Below are 25,568 nucleotides of genomic sequence, written 5' to 3' on the forward strand. Positions count from 1 at the left end.
TCAACCTCTCAGACCCATTTGAGCCACGGACCACCATTTGATGAGATTCAACCTCTCAGACCCATTTGAGCCACGGACCACCATTTGATGAGATTCAACCTCTCAGACCCATTTGAGCCACGGACCACCATTTGATGAGATTCAACCTCTCAGACCCATTTGAGCCACGGACCACCATTTGATGAGATTCAACCTCTCAGACCCATTTGAGCCACGGACCACCATTTGATGAGATTCAACCTCTCAGACCCATTTGAGCCACGGACCACCATTTGATGAGATTCAACCTCTCAGACCCATTTGAGCCACGGACCACCATTTGATGAGATTCAACCTCTCAGACCCAAAACGAAAGAATATTTTGTTATCGATAACATTTTGTCCACAACAAGCAAAATAACAGTTCTTTTATATTCTCTAATTGTGTAGAGTTCTTGAAAATTAAGTAATGCAGATGTTTAACAATATATAATTTTTTACTCTTGAATCACAAAAAAACTAAAAATAGATAGGGGGACAAAATCAGTGAAAAACTTGCATATTATTTTAAAGATATTCCTAAAAAACTAAAAAAGAGAAATTAAGTTGGGAACTTCTCCTTTGGTCCACCCATTCCTAAGACATGTGAGAATGGTCCAGTGAAGAAACATTAAATAAAAGTCCATTGTGGGTGTATAGGATTTTCCTCTTTTCTCACTAAACGCGAGTGAAATTCACCCAAACACCTGCCTGTAGAAATAACCAGGAATGTGGGCAGGAAAACAAACATACCTTCTACGATGTCACTGAGCATCATGAACGTACTGAAAGAACCACCCACCTCTGACATCAGCAACATTATGATGTCACTGAGCATCATGAACGTACTGAAAGAACCACCCACCTCTGACATCAGCAACATTATGATGTCACTGAGCATCATGAACGTACTGAAAGAACCACCCACCTCTGACATCAGCAACATTATGATGTCACTGAGCATCATGAACGTACTGAAAGAACCACCCACCTCTGACATCAGCAACATTATGATGTCACTGAGCATCATGAAGGTACTGAAAGACCCGCCCACCTCTGACATCAGCAACATTATGATGTCACTGAGCATCATGAAGGTACTGAAAGACCCGCCCACCTCAGACATCAGCAACATTATGATGTCACTGAGCATCATGAAGGTACTGAAAGACCCGCCCACCTCTGACATCAGCAACATTATGATGTCACTGAGCATCATGAAGGTACTGAAAGACCCGCCCACCTCTGACATCAGCAACATTATGATGTCACTGAGCATCATGAAGGTACTGAAAGACCCACCCACCTCTGACATCAGCAACATTATGATGTCACTGAGCATCATGAACGTACTGAAAGACCCACCCACCTCTGACATCAGCAACATTATGATGTCACTGAGCATCATGAAGGTACTGAAAGACCCGCCCACCTCTGACATCAGCAACATTATGATGTCACTGAGCATCATGAAGGTACTGAAAGACCCGCCCACATCTGACATCAGCAACATTATGATGTCACTGAGCATCATGAAGGTACTGAAAGACCCACCCACCTCTGACATCAGCAACATTATGATGTCACTGAGCATCATGAAGTTACTGAAAGACCCGCCCACCTCAGACATCAGCAACATTATGATGTCACTGAGCATCATGAAGGTACTGAAAGACCCGCCCACCTCTGACATCAGCAACATTATGATGTCACTGAGCATCATGAAGTTACTGAAAGACCCGCCCACCTCAGACATCAGCAACATTATGATGTCACTGAGCATCATGAAGTTACTGAAAGACCCGCCCACCTCAGACATCAGCAACATTATGATGTCACTGAGCATCATGAAGGTACTGAAAGACCCGCCCACCTCTGACATCAGCAACATTATGATGTCACTGAGCATCATGAAGTTACTGAAAGACCCGCCCACCTCAGACATCAGCAACATTATGATGTCACTGAGCATCATGAAGGTACTGAAAGACCCGCCCACCTCAGACATCAGCAACATTATGATGTCACTGAGCATCATGAAGTTACTGAAAGACCCGCCCACCTCTGACATCAGCAACATTATGATGTCACTGAGCATCATGAAGGTACTGAAAGACCCGCCCACCTCAGACATCAGCAACATTATGATGTCACTGAGCATCATGAAGTTACTGAAAGACCCGCCCACCTCTGACATCAGCAACATTATGATGTCACTGAGCATCATGAAGGTACTGAAAGACCTGCCCACCTCAGACATCAGCAACATTATGATGTCACTGAGCATCATGAAGGTACTGAAAGACCCGCCCACCTCTGACATCAGCAACATTATGATGTCACTGAGCATCATGAAGGTACTGAAAGACCCGCCCACCTCAGACATCAGCAACATTATGATGTCACTGAGCATCATGAAGGTACTGAAAGACCCGCCCACCTCTGACATCAGCAACATTATGATGTCACTGAGCATCATGAAGGTACTGAAAGACCCGCCCACCTCAGACATCAGCAACATTATGATGTCACTGAGCATCATGAAGGTACTGAAAGACCCGCCCACCTCTGACATCAGCAACATTATGATGTCAGTGAGCATCATGAAGGTACTGAAAGACCCGCCCACCTCAGACATCAGCAACATTATGATGTCACTGAGCATCATGATGGTACTGAAAGACCCGCCCACCTCATACATCAGCAACATTATGATGTCACTGAGCATCATGAAGGTACTGAAAGAACCACCCACCTCAGACATCAGCAACATTATGATGTCACTGAGCATCATGAAGGTACTGAAAGACCCGCCCACCTCTGACATCAGCAACATTATGATGTCACTGAGCATCATGAAGGTACTGAAAGACCCGCCCACCTCTGACATCAGCAACATTATGATGTCACTGAGACCCGCCCACCTCAGACATCAGCAACATTATGATGTCACTGAGCATCATGAAGGTACTGAAAGACCCGCCCACCTCAGACATCAGCAACATTATGATGTCACTGAGCATCATGGAGGTACTGAAAGACCCGCCCACCTCAGACATCAGCAACATTATGATGTCACTGAGCATCATGAAGGTACTGAAAGACCCACCCACCTCTGACATCAGCAACATTATGATGTCACTGAGCATCATGAAGGTACTGAAAGACCCGCCCACCTCAGACATCAGCAACATTATGATGTCACTGAGCATCATGAAGGTACTGAAAGACCCGCCCACCTCTGACATCAGCAACATTATGATGTCACTGAGCATCATGAAGGTACTGAAAGACCCGCCCACCTCTGACATCAGCAACATTATGATGTCACTGAGCATCATGAAGGTACTGAAAGACCCGCCCACCTCTGACATCAGCAACATTATGATGTCACTGAGCATCATGAAGGTACTGAAAGACCCGCCCACCTCTGACATCAGCAACATTATGATGTCACTGAGCATCATGAAGGTACTGAAAGACCCGCCCACCTCAGACATCAGCAACATTATGATGTCACTGAGCTTCATGAAGGTACTGAAAGACCCGCCCACCTCTGACATCAGCAACATTATGATGTCACTGAGCATCATGAAGGTACTGAAAGACCCGCCCACCTCAGACATCAGCAACATTATGATGTCACTGAGCATCATGAAGGTACTGAAAGACCCGCCCACCTCAGACATCAGCAACATTATGATGTCACTGAGCATCATGAAGGTACTGAAAGACCCGCCCACCTCAGACATCAGCAACATTATGATGTCACTGAGCATCATGAAGGTACTGAAAGACCCGCCCACCTCAGACATCAGCAACATTATGATGTCACTGAGCATCATGAAGGTACTGAAAGACCCGCCCACCTCAGACATCAGCAACATTATGATGTCACTGAGCATCATGAAGGTACTGAAAGACCCGCCCACCTCAGACATCAGCAACATTATGAAAGTACTAAAATATAATCGTCCGGGTGAAAATCACCCGTGTTTAGTGTTCTAGGGTTAATTATTAAACATCTTTTTAACCCATTAAGGGCGAGAACCCCTTTTGGTGTTTTAAGCATTATGTTATACTTGTCTGTTTTCCCAGGAAATTATGATACATAAATACAGATACAATATTATTATGGTGGTAGTAAAAGTAAACAAGTGATGGTGTACAATGGTGTGCAAAATGCTTTAAAAAGTTAAACCTTGACATCTGAAGAGCACTTACAAAATGCTTTAAAAGGTTAAACCTTGACATCTGAAGAGCACTTACAAAATGTCTGCATTAATATGTTTGTCTGGGCATACACATACAGTGTGCAATCAGAGATATATGATGTCCAATTTAGGCCAATACTTAATCTCACTGCACACAAGAAGAATGTTACTGAGAATAAAATGTACTGATGTCAATGGTACCCGACCAAGGTGCCAGGAAAACTACAACCCTGTACCTAGTGCCCACAAATCCCTAATGCCCACTCATCCAAGGTGTACAAGTGACCTGTTGATCCATTAAGTGTCCACTTGACCTGTAACCCTGTTACCCATCTTTCTGATAAATTGAAAATGGAGGACCCTGATGTAAACAAACAAGTCTTAGTGTTTTTTCTGGTTTTATCCTCATAGCAGGTTGTGTCCTGTACCTTCGTTTGAACTGTACCCAAATTCTACAAACTGTGAATACAACTTTCAATCAATCAATCAAACAAACCCTTTGTGTTCAATATTTTTAGCATTGTATTTGCAGTGGTGGAAAAAATCTTAAGTACATTTACTTAAGTATTGTACCTAAGTAGGCTACAAGTTTGTTTTGATATACACAGATATACACAGTTTAATATGAAAACCTACATATCCCGTCAGTCAGTCAGTCAGTGTCACGCCATAATATAGTCATCAGTCCACACCTCATGACATCACACCTCGTGACATCACGCCTCGTGACATCACGTCTCCATATATGGCCATCTCCATATATGAAGATAATGACACTGACCTCATCAAACCCTGGATAGGCATACATGGAGAAGACTGGATCATCACCTAGATCTGCATAATGGAGCAGGCCAGCAACTCTACATCTGACCTCAAACCCTTAGATCTCTATATGGAGCTGACCAGTTCTGACATTCCATATGTTGATCCTTCTCCACCCGTCCTTCCTGATCTGACATTCCATATGTTGATCCTTCTCCACCTGTCTTTCCACTTCGATGTCTCTCTTTTGACTGATACCTGTCCATTCAACAGGCCCGAAGATTAAGGCCCGGCCCTACTGCTGGGCCTTAATCAAACCCTGTACACTCAAGACACTGCCCCCTGCCCCAATACTTGTAGCCTACTTTTACTCCATTACATTTATTTGAAAACTTTAGTTACTAATTAATTTGTAGATTTTGATTATTATTACAAAACTTACATACAATAGCCCTAACATATGGGAGTGAATGGGACTGAATGGGACTGAATGGGAGTGAATGGGACTGAATGGGACTGAATGGGAGTGAATGGGAATGAATGGGAGTGAATGGGAGGCACTGTACTATGGGACTGATACTATGGGAGTGAATGGGAGGTACTGTTACTATGGGACTGATACTATGGGAGTGAATTGGAGTGAATGGGAGTGAATGGGAATGAATGGAAGTGAATGGGAGGTACTGTTACTATGGGACTGATACTATGGGAGTGAATTGGAGTGAATGGGAGTGAATGGGAATGAATGGAAGTGAATGGGAGGTACTGTTACTATGGGACTGATACTATGGGAGTGAATTGGAGTGAATGGGAGTGAATGGGAATGAATGGAAGTGAATGGGAGGTACTGTTACTATGGGACTGATACTATGGGAGTGAATTGGAGTGAATGGGAGTGAATGGGAATGAATGGAAGTGAATGGGAGGTACTGTTACTATGGGACTGATACTATGGTAGCATTTCAGCAAACTGACATAAAGACAGCTTCAACAACCCTTTCCCTACATATCATTGGGAAGTTAGCTTTATTTCTGTAAAGAAAACCAATTTTCTGTCTTAACTTGGTGGTAAGGTCAGTAATATGACTATCTACCACATACCCTCTAGGTTTAGAGTGTTCTTCTGGTATAATGAAGATGATGATGATGATGACACGCACATACCCTCTAGTTTTAGAGTGTTCTTCGGTCTTACTCCATTACCGCAAAACTGGAGTCAGGAAGCCACTGGTTTATAACTGCACGTCTGCAGCAATTTAACCCATTTAGAACAGTCCGATTATAACAAAAAAAGTCTTCTAAATCCTAAAAGTTTTCTGAAAAAAATATGTTTCTATGTCAGTGGTGCTCAACCTTTTTCATGTCAAGGACCCCCAGAATTATCTGTATTTGGCCCCCATCTGAAAACATGTTCCAGGGACCTCACCAGAAGCAAAGCTTTGAGTTAAAAAAGTTCACTGGGAAGGAATATATATATTCAAAGACACATTTTCACGATTTTTCAAAAATAGCAGATCTACAAGCTCGTAGCGCGGCACTCGGTGCCGCGCTACGAGCAAGGACCAGGACGGGAAGGTGGGGCTGCGGCTCCGAGCCATCGACAACGTGAGTCACTCCACACAACAACAACCACCACATCTTTTCTTTTTTTTGACAGGAGGATGGCCCTTATACGATACGATGCGATACAACTTCATTGTCAACTTGCACTGAAATTTGTTTTGCGTCCATGACGTCACCGTTCAAGATACAGACAAGACACAATACATTACAAAAGATACATTACAGCAGGGGTTCCCAAACCTTTTTGGACCAGGTACCCCTTTTGGGGTAGACATTTTTCCAGGTACCCCCTCATCTGAAGCGGCCGCAGAAACCTTTCAAGTGTCCTGAGTCTTTTTGTTGTTTCTGCAGCATGCGTCCTGCTGTTACTGTTTGGGGTCACGACAGGTTGACTGATGTTGTAGTTTTAGTAATCATGTCAGCTATTGGCCCAAAGCAAACATGGGAGAAACACAATGAACAACACAAAAAATATGTTTATTGCGCAACTTGGCAGAAATGACCACGTAGATAAACATAATTTAATATTAAAAAATGGGAATTATTTCGGGTACCCCCTGGCTATGCGTCGCGTACCCCTAGGGGTCCGCAGACCCCACTTTGGGAACCGCTGCATTACAGGACACACATCACAGAAGCAGACATGGAACAAGAACAATAGAACATAATCCTCTTGGTTTACCGATTTTGGTTTAAAAGCAGAACAGACTGGTGTACAAAAGAGTTCTTTAGCCTGTGGTTCTTATATTTTGGGACTCTAAACCGCCTCATGGAGCAGCAGTTGATATTCATCATTTAAAACATGAAAGGGGTCAGAGGAGATGCTCTTCGCCAGTCTAAGCATGCTCTTGGTCTGGGCTTCTTTAAATGAATGGAACACGACCTCAACTGGACTTATGTTTATGGTTATGTTTTATTTATTTGATTTGAGAAAGAAATAGAGTCCGCAACACTGGTAAGGAATAACTCCGATCCACTGGTTTATTAACTCAATGTTTCCATCACTAGGATCGTCTTCTTCAGGAACCCATTCACGCACACCAGTATTGTTTTCGTCGACTAAAACTAAGACGAAAAATGGAAACTAAATGAAAACGAAGCTATTATGACTAAAACTACCGGTAAGCTAAATGTATTGACAACTTCGTCAACAGATAGAAAAAAATCTCACAAGCTTGTAGAGTGGCTATTTTCAACAAGTGTAAAATCAGTCATTACGACGGCATCAAGGCCCGCCAAAATACATTTTAGTCGACTAAATTAACTGCAGATTTAGTCGACTAAAACTAGACTAACAGCATTACAGGTGACTAAAATATGACTAAAACTAAATAAAGTTTCATTCCAAAGAAAAAACTAAAATAGAAATTTGCTGCCAAAAACAACACTGATTCACACACCCATGGCGGAGTTAAACCAAGCAAGGCACCAACCTGCTCATCAGGAGTTAAACCATGCAAGACACCAACCTGCTCATCAGGAGTTAAACCATGCAAGGCACCAACCTGCTCATCAGGAGTTAAACCATGCAAGGCACCAACCTGCTCATCAGGAGTTAAACCATGCAAGGCACCAACCTGCTCATCAGGAGTTAAACCATGCAAGGCACCAACCTGCTCATCAGGAGTTAAACCATGCAAGGCACCAACCTGCTCATCAGGAGTTAAACCATGCAAGGCACCAACCTGCTCATCAGGAGTTAAACCATGCAAGGCACCAACCTGCTCATCAGGAGTTAAACCATGCAAGGCACCAACCTGCTCATCAGGAGTTAAACCATGCAAGGCACCAACCTGCTCATCAGGAGTTAAACCATGCAAGGCACCAACCTGCTCATCAGGAGTTAAACCATGCAAGGCACCAACCTGCTCACCAGGAGCAATTAGGGGTTCAGAGTCTCACACACCCATGGCGGAGTTAAACCATGCAAGGCACCAACCTGCTCATCAGGAGCAATTAGGGGTTCAGAGTCTTCAATTAGGGGTTCAGAGTCTTCAATTAGGGGTTCAGAGTCTTGCTCAAGGACACTTGGACACTATAACTCTGGGGGAGCCCACAGGGTTCGAACTAGGAACCTTGCAGTTACCATCCGGCCACTCTACCGCTGAGCCACTGCCGCCCCTCGTATCGGCCGTCAACCTGTTTTGTTGGAGACTTCCAGCCTGCTGGGGAGTGGCGCCAGTGAATTATTTAGTTTGTATCAGATTGCAGTAATCATGGCAACAGGTATCTTTTTTAAATGAGTGGGATGAATTGAAGAAGTCCCCCCCCCCCACCTCTCCCACGCCAAAGAATACTGTCAGTATAGCATTAGTCTCGTGTTGCCAGACTGTTGCCTCTCGCAATTAACAAATGCTTCCATCATATTATAAAGCGGAAGTGGAGCCTCCTCCCCACTTCCGTTTCGTCTTTACAGTCGCGCAAATTTATCCTAATATAAATAGAAAACATCTAAGCATATATATAGCTTGAAATCTACCTAAAACCGGCCGAAATCCTCACGTGCATGGTCACGCACGCACGCGGTCTTTATGTGCATAGCTGCATAAAATGCGATATTCGGGGCTTGATTAGAGCTGTTACCAACATCATTTAGCTGGGACCACCTGGAACCCCCTCGAGGACCACGGACCACTGGTTGAGAAACCACTGCACTAAAACAATGGAAACGGCTAAATATCTCTTTCTATCTCAAAACGGTCAGCATTGTAAATTCCTTTCCCTGGAAGTGAATCCTGTGGTTTTTGTAATGTATCCTCCCCGCTGTTCTCCCTGTCCCTCCCTGACATATTTCGTTGCTGACGGGAGAAAACCTCATAACTCCACCCTTTACGTCTGTGTGTTGTTTCGAAAATATTTAACCAATGGAAAGTAGTAAAAAGTGCTTTGGATAAAACCTCTTAACTCCATTGGACCCTCAAAAACTCCACCACCTCTCCCCCTCCAATGGACGCAATTGACAATATAACAACTTTGATGAGGTTGTATTGCTTTGTTTTAAAATAAAAGGTTTTCTTAATTTCCTGAAAAATTTATATTTTTAATTTCCTGAAAAATGAACATTTTGGAGTTATGAGGTTTCCTCCCGACAGCAGAGATATATATATATATTTAACCCCTACGTCTGTTTCATCTCCCTGGACTTTTCTCTTTCATCTGTTCTGTGTTTCTGTCCATTATCCCTTTCTCCTGTCTTAACCCATTTAGGACTGGGACCAGATTCTACAAATGTCTTCTAAATCCTGACACTTTTCTGAAAAACGTTTCTGTATCAGTGGTTCTCAAACTATTTCATGTCAAGGACCTCCACAAATTATATGTAATTGGCCGCCGACCCCCATCTGAAAATATGTTGTTCTACGGATGCCCCCAGAAGCAAAGATTCACTGTGAAAGAATATATATTCAAAGATTTGCACCACATTTTCACGATTTTAATAACTAAAGTATAACATGATGAATTAAAACACCAAGAGGGGTTCCCGCCCAGAATGGGTTAATTTCCACTGGTGTAAAGTAACTAGGTACATTTACTCAAGTCTTTTACTTGAGTACAATTTTCAGGTATTTGTACTTTTCTTGAGCATTTCCAATTTCCAGTACTTTTACTTCTACTCCACTACGTCCCAGAGGCAAATATTGTACTTCTACACCACTACATTGATCTGAAAACTTTAGTTAGTAGTCACTGTGATTATTATTGCAAAACGTACATTAACCAGAAGTCCAGCCCTATTAGGCCATTTGAAAATAGCAGGATTGATCTTGCAATTCAAAATATTTTAATACTTATTTGAAAACATTGAAACGAGACATTCTGCACAATGAGTACTTTTACGTTTTGGTACTTTTTAAGTACATTGTGACGCCAATTATTTTGTACTTTTGCTCCATGTACATTTTGAATTCCGGACTCCTTACTTGTAACGGAGAACTTCTACAATGCTGGACAGTATTGCTGCTTTCGCTTCAACCATTTAGACCTCAGGACGATTCTCCAAAATGTCTTCTAAATCCTGACAAAAATGGTTTTCTGAAAACCATGTTTCTATGTGCGTGGTGCTCAAACTATTTCATGTCAAGGACCCCTAAAAATATATGTAATTGGCCGCCGACCCCCATCTGGAAATATGTTGTTCCAGGGACCCCCAGAAGCAAAGATTTGAGTTAAAAATGTTCGCTCTGAAAGAATATATATTCAAAGATTTGCGCCACATTTTCACGATTTCAACAGCTAAAGTATAACATAATGCTTAAGGAAAACAATTGAGCACTTTTTCCACCACAGTCTTAATTCCTACCATTTTATCTCCCCCCTCCCCCCTCCCCCTCCTCCTCCAGTGAATCCTCTTATCTTCCTCCTAATGTTTTCCACCTCTCATCCTCTCTCTCTGTGTCTTATCATCCTTCCAGGGAGTGTTTATCCAGCTGGTGCAGGCCAACTCCCCCGCCGCCCTGGCCGGCCTGCGTTTCGGAGACCAGGTCCTGCAGATCAACAGGCAGAACTGTGCCGGGTGGAGCCTGGACAAGGCCCACAAGGCCCTGAAGGTGGAGCCTGGACAAGGCCCACAAGGCCCTGAAGGTGGAGCCTGGACAAGGCCCACAAGGCCCTGAAGGTGGAGCCTGGACAAGGCCCACAAGGCCCTGAAGGCCGCCTCGGAGACACATCGAACTCATCGTCCGCGACCGGTGAGAGGATCGTCTTGCGTTACCAGACTGTTGCCTCTCGCAATTTCCAAATGCAACGCGTCACAGTGCGACACGTTGTGGGCTTGTAGATCTGCTATTTTCAGCATGCAACTAAGTGTACTTTTACGTCTACTCCACTACATTTGATACTGTAGTGCTGCACGATTCTTGCTCAAATGTGAATCTCGATATTCCTCCACAAGAATTATTGAGATCACGATTTGCACACGATTCTTTCCCATAAAAATATGTATTGCCTTTAGTCTGTAGTTGTCAAAATCACTGGCAATGCTGAGCATTGCCGTGACTTTGTCTTGCCCATTTTAAACATTCTTTCAACAAACGGGTATCCTTTAACAACATTTCATAACTCATTAACAAACCTCATGCAGAACACTGTACTGCCAGGAGAAGCACACTCTGGAAATGTCACTTTTTGCTGACATGGTTGTTATTGTGGTTTAATTTTGAACAGACAGCCAGGAAACAAAGGTTATGAGCATAACATAACATATCAAAGCTCAAAGTCTTATGAGCATAACATAACATATCAAAGCTCAAAGTCTTATGCTCTGAGACGGGTGCGTAGGCAGGGCTCAATGTGTTCAGAAAACATAAAATGCACACAAAGTGCACAAAGACCTGCACACCGTCTGCACTGGCAATACCAACACTTTATTTAGGCAATGTTTCAGTCAAAGACCCTCTTCAGCCATCAGCCTGAAGAAGGTCTTCTTTTTTTTTTAGATATATTTTTTGTGGCTTTCTCCTTTATTTTCTTTTTTATAGAGGCACAGGCAGTAGGCTGACAGGAAATGGGGAGAGAGATGGGGGGGTGACATGCCGTAAAGGCCGTCGGGAGTCGAACTTTTTCAAACTTTTTCATGTCAAGGACTGGGCGGCGGTGGATCAGCGGTAGAGTGGCCGGATGGTAACCGCAAGGTTGCCAGTTCGATCCCGGGCTCCCGCAGAGTTAGTGTCGAAGTGTCCTTGAGAAAAACTTACCCAAAATTATTTCTATTTGGCCGCCGACCCCCCCCCATCTGAAAATATGTTGTTCCAGGGACCCCCCCCCCCCCCATCCAGAGGCAAGGATACGAGTTAAAAGTTCGCTGTGAACGAATATATATTCAAAGACTTGCACACATTTTCTCGCTTTATTCAAAAAACAGCATATCTACAAGCTCATAGCTCTATAAGCTTGTAGATCTGCTAATTTTCAACAGCTCAAGTTTAAAAAAAAGAATGGTTAAAGTGGTTACAAGCTAAGGTGACACAGGCAGGCAGTTCCAGGTCTTAACGGGTAAAACGGTTAAAACCATTATGTATGTTCTGATTTAGAGTGGCAGAGTACAGTAGACAAACATGGATGTTACTGAACTTATATTAACTGAAGCCAATACCAGACATTCTTCGATCTTTGTCTCCCTCTGCTGGTCATCTCTCCACTCTGAGGGTTTGCTGCTAATAATTGTTGGCACACACAGTGTTTGTGCTGCTTTGCCTTTTAACAGACCTGAACTATACTATATATAATCTCTTAACCCAATATATACAGTAAACGCATAAGTAATTGTCATTGTTTTTTTTTCATTCATTTCCATTTTAGTTGCACCATTTTCTTCAATCTACTTCAATCGATTTTTTTTAGTGGAGCTACTTCTTGTTTTCCTGTCATTCCCCAGATTTCCTTCTGTTTTTGTGTCTCCCATTGTGACACTTTAACAATGGGAGACTAACACTGGGAGACACTAACACTGGGAGACACTAACAATGGGAGACACTAACAACAATGGGAGACACTAACACTGGGAGACACTAACACTGGGAGACACTAACAATGGGAGACACTAACAACAATGGGAGACACTAACACTGGGAGACACTAACACTAACAATGGGAGACACTAACAATGGGAGACACTAACACTGGGAGACACTAACACTAACAATGGGAGATACTAACACTGGGAGACACTAACACTAACAATGGGAGATACTAACACTGGGAGACACTAACACTAACAATGGGAGACACTAACAATGGGAGACACTAACAATGGGAGATACTAACACTGGGAGACACTAACACTAACAATGGGAGACACTAACAATGGGAGATACTAACAATGGGAGACACTAACAATGGGAGACACTAACAATGGGAGATACTAACAATGGGAGACACTAACAATGGGAGACACTAACAATGGGAGACACTAACAATGGGAGACACTAACAATGGGAGACACTAACACTGGGAGACACTAACAATGGGAGACACTAACAATGGGAGATACTAACAATGGGAGACACTAACACTGGGAGACACTAACAATGGGAGACACTAACACTGGGAGACACTAACACTGGGAGACACTAACACTAACAATGGGAGACACTAACAATGGGAGACACTAACACTGGGAGACACTAACACTGGGAGACACTAACACTAACAATGGGATACACTAACAATGGGAGATACTAACACTGGGAGACACTAACACTAACAATGGGAGACACTAACAATGGGAGATACTAACAATGGGAGACACTAACAATGGGAGACACTAACAATGGGAGATACTAACAATGGGAGACACTAACAATGGGAGACACTAACAATGGGAGACACTAACAATGGGAGACACTAACACTGGGAGACACTAACAATGGGAGACACTAACAATGGGAGATACTAACAATGGGAGACACTAACACTGGGAGACACTAACAATGGGAGACACTAACACTGGGAGACACTAACACTGGGAGATACTAACAATGGGAGACACTAACAATGGGAGACACTAACACTGGGAGACACTAACAATGGGAGACACTAACAATGGGAGACACTAACAATGGGAGACACTAACACTGGGAGACACTAACAATGGGAGACACTAACACTGGGAGACACTAACACTGGGAGACACTAACACTGGGAGACACTAACAATGGGAGACACTAACACTGGGAGACACTAACACTGGGAGACACTAACACTGGGAGACACTAACAATGGGAGACAACACTAACAATGGGAGACACTAACAATGGGAGATACTAACAATGGGAGACACTAACAATGGGAGACACTAACAATGGGAGACACTAACAATGGGAGACACTAACACTGGGAGACACTAACAATGGGAGACACTAACAATGGGAGACACTAACACTGGGAGACACTAACACTGGGAGACACTAACACTGGGAGACACTAACAATGGGAGACACTAACAATGGGAGACACTAACAATGGGAGATACTAACAATGGGAGACACTAACAATGGGAGACACTAACAATGGGAGACACTAACACTGGGAGACACTAACAATGGGAGACACTAACAATGGGAGACACTAACACTGGGAGACACTAACACTGGGAGACACTAACAATGGGAGACACTAACAATGGGAGACACTAACAATGGGAGACACTAACACTGGGAGACACTAACAATGGGAGACACTAACACTGGGAGACACTAACACTGGGAGACACTAACAATGGGAGACACTAACACTGGGAGACACTAACAATGGGAGACACTAACAATGGGAGACAAAACAATGGGAGACACTAACAATGGGAGACACTAACAATGGGAGACACTAACACTGGGAGACACTAACAATGGGAGACACTAACACTGGGAGACACTAACACTGGGAGACACTAACACTGGGAGACACTAACACTGGGAGACACTAACACTGGGAGACACTAACAATGGGAGACACTAACAATGGGAGATACTAACAATGGGAGACACTAACAATGGGAGACACTAACAATGGGAGACACTAACAATGGGAGACACTAACAATGGGAGATACTAACACTGGGAGACACTAACACTGGGAGACACTAACAATGGGAGATACTAACACTGGGAGACACTAACAATGGGAGATACTAACACTGGGAGACACTAACACTGGGAGACACTAACAATGGGAGACACTAACAATGGGAGACACTAACAATGGGAGACACTAACACTGGGAGACACTAACACTGGGAGACACTAACAATGGGAGACACTAACAATGGGAGATACTAACACTGGGAGACACTAACAATGGGAGACACTAACAATGGGAGACACTAACACTGGGAGACACTAACACTGGGAGACACTAACAATGGGAGACACTAACAATGGGAGACACTAACAATGGGATACACTAACACTGGGAGACACTAACAATGGGAGACACTAACACTGGGAGACACTAACAATGGGAGACACTAACAATGGGAGACACTAACAATGGGAGACACTAACAATGGGAGACACTAACACTGGGAGACACTAACAATGGGAGACACTAACAATGGGAGACACTAACAATGGGAGACACTAACACTGGGAGACACTAACAATGGGAGACACTAACACTGGGAGACACTAACAATGGGAGACACTAACAATGGGAGACACTAACACTGGGAGACACTAACAATGGGAGACACTAACAATGGGAGACACTAACAATGGGAGATACTAACAATGGGAGACACTAACACTGGGAGACACTAACAATGGGAGACACTAACAATGGGAGACACTAACAATGGGAGACACTAACAATGGGAGACACTAACAATGGGAGACACTAACACTGGGAGACACTAACAATGGGAGACACTAACACTGGGAGACACTAACACTGGGAGACACTAACAATGGGAGACACTAACACTGGGAGACACTAACACTGGGAGACACTAACAATGGGAGACACTAACAATGGGAGATACTAACAATGGGAGACACTAACAATGGGAGACACTAACAATGGGAGACACTAACAATGGGAGACACTAACAATGGGAGATACTAACACTGGGAGATACTAACACTGGGAGACACTAACAATGGGAGATACTAACACTGGGAGACACTAACAATGGGAGATACTAACACTGGGAGATACTAACACTGGGAGACACTAACAATGGGAGACACTAACAATGGGAGACACTAACACTGGGAGACACTAACACTGGGAGACACTAACAATGGGAGATACTAACAATGGGAGATACTAACACTGGGAGACACTAACAATGGGAGACACTAACAATGGGAGACACTAACACTGGGAGACACTAACACTGGGAGACACTAACAATGGGAGACACTAACAATGGGAGACACTAACAATGGGAGACACTAACACTGGGAGACACTAACAATGGGAGACACTAACACTGGGAGACACTAACAATGGGAGACACTAACAATGGGATACACTAACAATGGGAGACACTAACAATGGGAGACACTAACAATGGGAGACACTAACAATGGGAGACACTAACACTGGGAGACACTAACAATGGGAGACACTAACAATGGGAGACACTAACAATGGGAGACACTAACACTGGGAGACACTAACAATGGGAGACACTAACACTGGGAGACACTAACAATGGGAGACACTAACAATGGGAGACACTAACACTGGGAGACACTAACAATGGGAGACACTAACAATGGGAGACACTAACAATGGGAGATACTAACAATGGGAGACACTAACACTGGGAGACACTAACAATGGGAGACACTAACAATGGGAGACACTAACAATGGGAGACACTAACAATGGGAGACACTAACACTGGGAGACACTAACAATGGGAGATACTAACAATGGGAGACACTAACACTGGGAGACACTAACAATGGGAGACACTAACACTGGGAGACACTAACACTGGGAGACACTAACAATGGGAGACACTAACACTGGGAGACACTAACAATGGGAGACACTAACACTGGGAGACACTAACAATGGGAGACACTAACACTGGGAGACACTAACAATGGGAGACACTAACAATGGGATACACTAACAATGGGAGAAACTAACAATGGGAGACACTAACAATGGGAGACACTAACAATGGGAGACACTAACAATGGGAGACACTAACAATGGGAGACACTAACACTGGGAGACACTAACAATGGGAGACACTAACAATGGGAGACACTAACAATGGGGGACACTAACACTGGGAGACACTAACAATGGGAGACACTAACAATGGGAGACACTAACAATGGGAGACACTAACAATGGGAGATACTAACAATGGGAGACACTAACACTGGGAGACACTAACAATGGGAGACACTAACAATGGGAGACACTAACACTGGGAGACACTAACAATGGGAGACACTAACACTGGGAGACACTAACAATGGGAGATACTAACACTGGGAGACACTAACAATGGGAGACACTAACAATGGGAGACACTAACAATGGGAGACACTAACAATGGGAGACACTAACAATGGGAGACACTAACAATGGGAGACACTAACACTGGGAGACACTAACAATGGGAGACACTAACAATGGGAGACACTAACAATGGGAGACACTAACAATGGGAGATACTAACAATGGGAGACACTAACACTGGGAGACACTAACACTGGGAGACACTAACAATGGGAGACACTAACAATGGGAGACACTAACAATGGGAGACACTAACACTGGGAGACACTAACAATGGGAGATACTAACAATGGGAGACACTAACACTGGGAGACACTAACAATGGGAGACACTAACACTGGGAGACACTAACAATGGGAGACACTAACACTGGGAGACACTAACAATGGGAGACACTAACACTGGGAGACACTAACAATGGGAGACACTAACACTGGGAGACACTAACAATGGGAGACACTAACAATGGGAGACACTAACAATGGGAGACACTAACAATGGGAGACACTAACAATGGGAGACACTAACACTGGGAGACACTAACAATGGGAGACACTAACAATGGGAGATACTAACACTGGGAGACACTAACAATGGGAGACACTAACAATGGGAGACACTAACAATGGGAGACACTAACAATGGGAGATACTAACAATGGGAGACACTAACACTGGGAGACACTAACAATGGGAGACACTAACAATGGGAGACACTAACACTGGGAGACACTAACAATGGGAGACACTAACACTGGGAGACACTAACAATGGGAGATACTAACAATGGGAGACACTAACACTGGGAGACACTAACACTGGGAGATACTAACAATGGGAGATACTAACAATGGGAGATACTAACAATGGGAGAAACTAACACTGGGAGACACTAACAATGGGAGACACTAACAATGGGAGACACTAACAATGGGAGACACTAACAATGGGAGACACTAACAATGGGAGACACTAACAATGGGAGACAGCAGCTGGAACCTCTCTCACTGTATGCAATATTCAGACACCCAAACTATTCGGCCGAATAGTGGCAAAACAAATGCATATTTGGTTCGGTTGATTTTAGAGGTGAAAGGCCAAAGAGCCGTTGTTACGTTTCTGTTTTGTTTTGATGACGTGATCAAAATGTAATCATGTAATCAGTCTTTTTGCCTTTATCATGTAGCTCTACAACAAAGTTACGGCCATGATGCAATGGTACAAAAACTGGCAAAAAAAACAATAAATAATTATATATAATATGAATCATATTCGGGTATTCGATTTTTGGGCCAACTGTGTCCTATATTCGGTATTCGGTTTCGTTGGGTGCATCCCTACCCAATAATACCCGTGACAGAACGTCCCATTGGGTGCATCCCTACCCAATAATACCAGTGACAGAATGTCCCATTGGGTGCATCCCTACACAATAATACCAGTGACAGAATGTCCCATTGGGTGCATCCCTACCCAATAATACCAGTGACAGAATGTCCCATTGGGTGCATCCCTACCCAATAATACCAGTGACAGAACGTCCCATTGGGTGCATCCCTACCCAATAATACCAGTGACAGAATGTCCCATTGGGTGCATCCCTACCCAATAATACCAGTGACAGAATGTCCCATTGGGTGCATCCCTACCCAATAATACCAGTGACAGAATGTCCCATTGGGTGCATCCCTACCCAATAATACCAGTGACAGAACGTCCCATTGGGTGCATCCCTACACAATAATACCAGTGACAGAATGTCCCATTGGGTGCATCCCTACCCAATAATACCAGTGACAGAACGTCCCATTGGGTGCATCCCTACACAATAATACCAGTGACAGAATGTCCCATTGGGTGCATCCCTACACAATAATACCAGTGACAGAACGTCCCATTGGGTGCATCCCTACACAATAATACCAGTGACAGAATGTCCCATTGGGTGCATCCCTACCCAATAATACCAGTGACAGAACGTCCCATTGGGTGCATCCCTACACAATAATACCAGTGACAGAATGTCCCATTGGGTGCATCCCTACCCAATAATACCAGTGACAGAACGTCCCATTGGGTGCATCCCTACACAATAATACCAGTGACAGAATGTCCCATTGGGTGCATCCCTACCCAATAATACCAGTGACAGAACGTCCCATTGGGTGCATCCCTACACAATAATACCAGTGACAGAATGTCCCATTGGGTGCATCCCTACACAATAATACCAGTGACAGAACGTCCCATTGGGTGCATCCCTACACAATAATACCAGTGACAGAATGTCCCATTGGGTGCATCCCTACCCAATAATACCAGTGACAGAACGTCCCATTGGGTGCATCCCTACACAATAATACCAGTGACAGAATGTCCCATTGGGTGCATCCCTACCCAATAATACCAGTGACAGAACGTCCCATTGGGTGCATCCCTACACAATAATACCAGTGACAGAATGTCCCATTGGGTGCATCCCTACCCAATAATACCAGTGACAGAACGTCCCATTGGGTGCATCCCTACACAATAATACCAGTGACAGAATGTCCCATTGGGTGCATCCCTACCCAATAATACCAGTGACAGAACGTCCCATTGGGTGCATCCCTACCCAATAATACCAGTGACAGAACGTCCCATTGGGTGCATCCCTACCCAATAATACCAGTGACAGAACGTCCCATTGGGTGCATCCCTACCCAATAATACCAGTGACAGAACGTCCCATTGGGTGCATCCCTACCCAATAATACCAGTGACAGAACGTCCCATTGGGTGCATCCCTACCCAATAATACCAGTGACAGAACGTCCCATTGGGTGCATCCCTACCCAATAATACCAGTGACAGCCTCCCGTTTTTTTGGGGTAATGGAATCTACCTCATCTGCTTTGCATTCTAGCACCTTTTATTTTTAATAATTCCGGCACACTGGAAGTTTTAACACTGGGCCTAACCATGTCCCTCTCTGCCCCCTCCAGGCCGTTCCAGCGCACCATCATCCTAAACATGTCCCTCTCTGCCCCCTCCAGGCCGTTCGAGCGCACCATCACCCTAAACATGTCCCTCTCTGTCCCTCTCTGCCCCCTCCAGGCCGTTCCAGCGCACCATCATCCTAAACATGTCCCTCTCTGCCCCCTCCAGGCCGTTCGAGCGCACCATCACCCTAAACATGTCCCTCTCTGTCCCTCCAGGCCGTTCCAGCGCACCATCACCCTAAACATGTCCCTCTCTGTCCCTCCAGGCCGTTCCAGCGCACCATCACCCTAAACATGTCCCTCTCTGTCCCCTCCAGGCCGTTCCAGCGCACCATCACCCTAAACATGTCCCCCTCTGTCCCTCCAGGCCGTTCCAGCGCACCATCACCCTAAACATGTCCCTCTCTGTCCCTCTCTGCCCCCTCCAGGCCGTTCCAGTGCACCATCACTAAACATGTCCCTCTCTGTCCCCTCCAGGCCGTTCCAGCGCACCATCACCCTAAACATGTCCCTCTCTGCCCCCTCCAGGCCGTTCCAGCGCACCATCACCCTAAACATGTCCCTCTCTGTCCCTCTCTGTCCCCTCCAGGCCGTTCCAGCGCACCATCACCATGCACAAGGACAGCTCAGGACACGTGGGTTTCATCTACAAGTCGGAAAGATCACCTCCCTGGTGAAGGAAGGCTCCGCTGCTCGCAACGGCATGCTGACCGACCACTACATCTGTGAGATCAACGGGTAGAACGTCATCGGACTCAAGGTCGGGTCGGCCCCCCTTTTGTGTATAATATGCTTCATGTTGTGTCAATGAGTCCATAGATGAGTCCAAACCATAACTATGTCTCTGATTGTTCACAAGTAGTGTTAGGAATTAGGAATTCTATGTAAGAAATGAGTGACATTTAAAGAGACTCAACATTGTCAGTATTTATGGATACAAACATATGAATTAATAACAGTTGTTGATACATAACAGCACATAAACATAGCATATTTTGAGCTGCTCTTAATTTTCTGTACCCCCCCCCCCCCCCCTCTCCTCCGACTACAGGATTCTCAAATCAAGGACATCCTGTCCACCTCTCCCACTACGATGGCCATCACCATCATGCCCAAGTTCATCTACGAGCACATGATAAAGAGGTACGGCCACAGTTCACAGCTACAGAGATTAAAATAGGGTGCATTTTGCAACAGTTTATAGTTAAGGGACGCAATAAAACAACGACCTCTGCATCCACTGTGCTATACTGTACTGTTGTTTATTTTGCTAGCTGTTTTCTACATGGATATAACCACATTATAACCATATAAAATGAAATGGGAGTTAAATGCTGCAATTTGTAAAAATGGCAAAATATGACTCCTAACGTTGTTGAAGTGTGACTCATTTCTAAAAGACCATCCCTGCATCCCGGGACTCATTACATTGAAAACCTATTTACATCACTGCAGCTAGAGGGTAGCACGGCTCGGGTCCAGATATTGACTTGTCCCTCGGATGGGTTTTCGCCTCAGGTCTATTTACATCACTGCAGCTAGAGGGTAGCACGGCTCGGGTCCAGATATTGACTTGTCCCTCGGATGGTTTTGGCCTCAGGTCTAGAGGTCTAGAGGTCTAGAGGGTAGCACGGCTCGGGTCCAGATATTGACTTGTCCCTCGGGTGGGTTTTCGCCTCAGGTCTCGGTCGGTCCCTTTTTGACATGCATGGACCCGTGAGGACTCCACGACCACCCTTTTTTAAAACTATTTAACCTTCGGTTCCAAACAGTGTTTTTTTTGGCAGCACATTTTGATTTTAGTTTTAGTCATAGTCTTGTGAATAGTCACATTTTACTCACCTGGAATGTGTTAGTCTAGTTTTAGTCGACTAAATGTCATGAGATTTTAGTCGACTAAATCTACAGTTGATTTAGTCGACTAAAATGTATTTTGGCGGGCCTTGATGCCCGGGTTAGACGAGTTGTGACGCGTTGTGAACTTGTAGATCAGCTATTTTCAGCATGCAACAAAGTATAAAATGTCTCATACTGGAGGGGTGCATACTTAGTTTAGACTAGTCATTGGTTAGACATGCGTTAGGGTTAGGTTTAGGTGTGCTGCCCCGTCGGAGGTTAGGGTTAGGGTGAGGGTTTGAGGTTGTAGTTGTAGGACTAATGACTCAGACTGGTCTAACCAATGAATGACTCATACTGGATCTCTTGTCCACTAGTCCCTTCCTAACATTTTAGTCTAGTTTTTAAACGTTGACGAAATTATCAGTATAGTTTTAGTCATCAAAGCGTAGTTTTTATTTAGTTTCCATGTAGTTTTCGTCAGTGGAAAAAGGTAGTCAACGAACATTTTTCGTCTTAGTTTTAGTCGACGAAATCAACACTGGTTCGAAGTCACATTGAAATACAGCAGGAAACCCCCGTTCCAGCACCGCCTCGGCAGCATGCCTCGCTAATCATTAGGCTTCCAGCTCTAACGTCCTGGGTTCCAGTCAGCTCCGGGGCGCGGTACCACCGAGCGCGCTAAAGCGAGCGAGTTGCTGTACCGAACGTTGCGATGTCTGCTTCCACCGACTCAGCGCCGTACGAGTTATGTCCCGATACGCACAGAATCATGAATCCTTTTTAGTTTTTTTACACATGCAGTAAACATTGGGCTCATTGGGCGGCCCACAGAGAGGCTGATAATGACCTAACAACCTACCAGAGGTGCTTGTAGGCCAGTTGATAATGACCTAACAACCTACCAGAGGTGCTGGTAGGCCAGTTGATAATGACCTAACAACCTACCAGAGGTGTTGGTAGGCCAGTTGATAATGACCTAACAACCTACCAGAGGTGCTGGTAGGCCAGTTGATAATGACCTAACAACCTACCAGAGGTGCTGGTAGGCCAGTTGTGACCTACTCATCCATACGGGATGAGAACGGTTTAGTTATACCAGCGGTAATGAATCACCGTTTACCGACGGTATGGCGTACTCTGGAAAAGAGCGTCTGCTAAAAGCCTGAATTGTCCATTTTAATTGTAAATGGTATGCTAATTTGCACAAGTAGTAGTAGTAGTACGCTGCTTCTTTGCCTGGAAAGGAGCCAGCTTAGACGGTTCATCTGGTTAGGATGCCTCTCGGGCGTCTCCCTAGGGAGGTTGTCGAGGCATATGTCCCACTGGGAGGAGACCCCGGAGCAGACCAAGGCGCAGTTGGAGGAAACACATCGACTCACTGGCCTTGGAATCCCCCAGGAGGAAGTCACTAATGTTGCTCTGGAGAGGGAAGTCTGGAACACTGGAGCTGTTGCCTCCGCGACCCGACTACGGATAAGCGGTTGAAGATGGATGGATGGATGCTAATTTGCATGTGTGTGTGTGTGTGTGTGTGTGTGTGTGTCTGCCAGGATGTCTACCGGCCTGCTGCGTTCAGCCATGGACCACTCCGTCCCTGAGGTGTGAGCAACCAAGCAGATGTCGCTGGACCAACGACATCTCAAGTCAAGGATATCTACAATCTACAGAGAAAGATCCTTCTCTAAACTCTCTCTCTCTCTCCATTCCTTATACCTCCAGTCGTTCTCTCTGTCTGTCTGTCTGTCTGTCTGTCTGTCTGTCTGTCTGTCTGTCTGTCCAATCGCTATGATTCCCATCCCCACTGTATCGGTCTCTCTCTCTCTCTCTCCTTCTGTCCTCCAACGGACCCAATTCCTGCATCAACAATCATTCCTGTTGCTAACACCATTCAAGATGCCTTTCTTTTCCTCCATTTGTTTCTAGGGATGCACCGAAAGGGAAATTCTTGGCTGAAACCGAATACCGAATATAGGGAACAGTTGGCCCGAATACCGAATATGATTAATATTATATATCTTTTTTTTCCTACCATTGCTGTCATGGCCGTACCTTTAAAGCTACCTGATTTATGGCAAAATAAATGGTTATGGCAAAAACCTAACCTAAATAATAATCACTATTATGGGTCCATAAAACATTTATTCAGCTCTTTTGAATGCATTAATTGCATACACTATTCGGTGATATATTTTCTGCCTATTCGGGCCTAAACCGAATAGGCCGAAAATGCTTTTTCTTTTTTGCCATTTTCTGCCGAATATTTTCTGCGGCCTAATATTCGGTGCATCACTATAATTTCCATCTATCTCTGTATGTTATTCAATATTATGCCAGTTACCTTCTTCCTCCTCCTGTGTGTCACATAGTACTTTTTATACGTTAAACCGTGTAGTCTAAGTTTAAACGTTTTTGTCGTCTTGATATGCGACATTGAGGACCGTACATAACTTTGTTTCTTTAAAAAAACATAAAGAAGCCATGCACACGCTATACCGCGAGTCCAGAGCTTCCTCCTGATGTGGAAGACGGATCATTTGGCAAAGTGACCTTTTTCACCTCTTCTCTCTCGCATCAAAATGCTGTAAAGAGCCATTGATCTCCAGTGGTCGTTCCTCCATCAAAGCCATTGATCTCCAGTGGTCGTTCCTTCATCAAAGCCATTGATCTCCAGTGGTCGTTCCTTCATCAAAGCCATTGATCTCCAGTGGTCGTTCCTCCATCAAAGCCATTGATCTCCAGTGGTCATTCCTCCATCAAAGCCATTGATCTCCAGTGGTCGTTCCTCCATCCAAGCCATTGATCTCCAGTGGTCGTTCCTCCATCAAAGCCTTGCCATAACTGTACAGAATATAATAGCTGGTCTCTCATTCCCTGTAATACAGTCTTCAGACAACACTCTTATAGGAATAGTAAATGTCTCATGGGTAGGACATGTTCTTTGACGTCATCTTAGTCTCCATCTCAAGAGACTTATTTCTGACATTGTAAAAATAAATACAAAGGCATGGTATTCATGGATTTCGATTTTAAAATCTCACAAAAGAAAAAAGGATTTGGAGGAACCCAATGTTGTCCATATGATATTTGGCTTGTAAATGTACATTTTTCCAAATGTACAAGTCTGGCTTGGCCCTACAAAACCTTCTGTAAATTATACTAAAAACTATCCTAAACAAAATGCCATGCTTTGGAGAGGCCTTGTGTGAAGA

At 44.4% G+C, this 25,568-nt stretch overlaps 1 pseudogene across 1 annotated transcript; it reads left to right on the plus strand.

Annotated features, from left to right (window-relative positions):
- Positions 1–779: 779 nt before the first annotated feature.
- Positions 780–24,147, plus strand: LOC306913827 (syntenin-1-like; annotated as a pseudogene). Its single transcript has 7 exons — positions 780–800; positions 6,555–6,599; positions 10,970–11,104; positions 11,207–11,245; positions 21,110–21,280; positions 21,572–21,663; positions 23,910–24,147. The product of its transcript is annotated as a syntenin-1-like (transcript).
- The last annotated feature ends 1,421 nt before the right edge of the window (positions 24,148–25,568 follow it).

This window comes from Electrona antarctica (assembly GCF_951216825.1).
Source record: "Electrona antarctica genome assembly, chromosome: 2".
Taxonomy (NCBI): domain Eukaryota; kingdom Metazoa; phylum Chordata; class Actinopteri; order Myctophiformes; family Myctophidae; genus Electrona; species Electrona antarctica.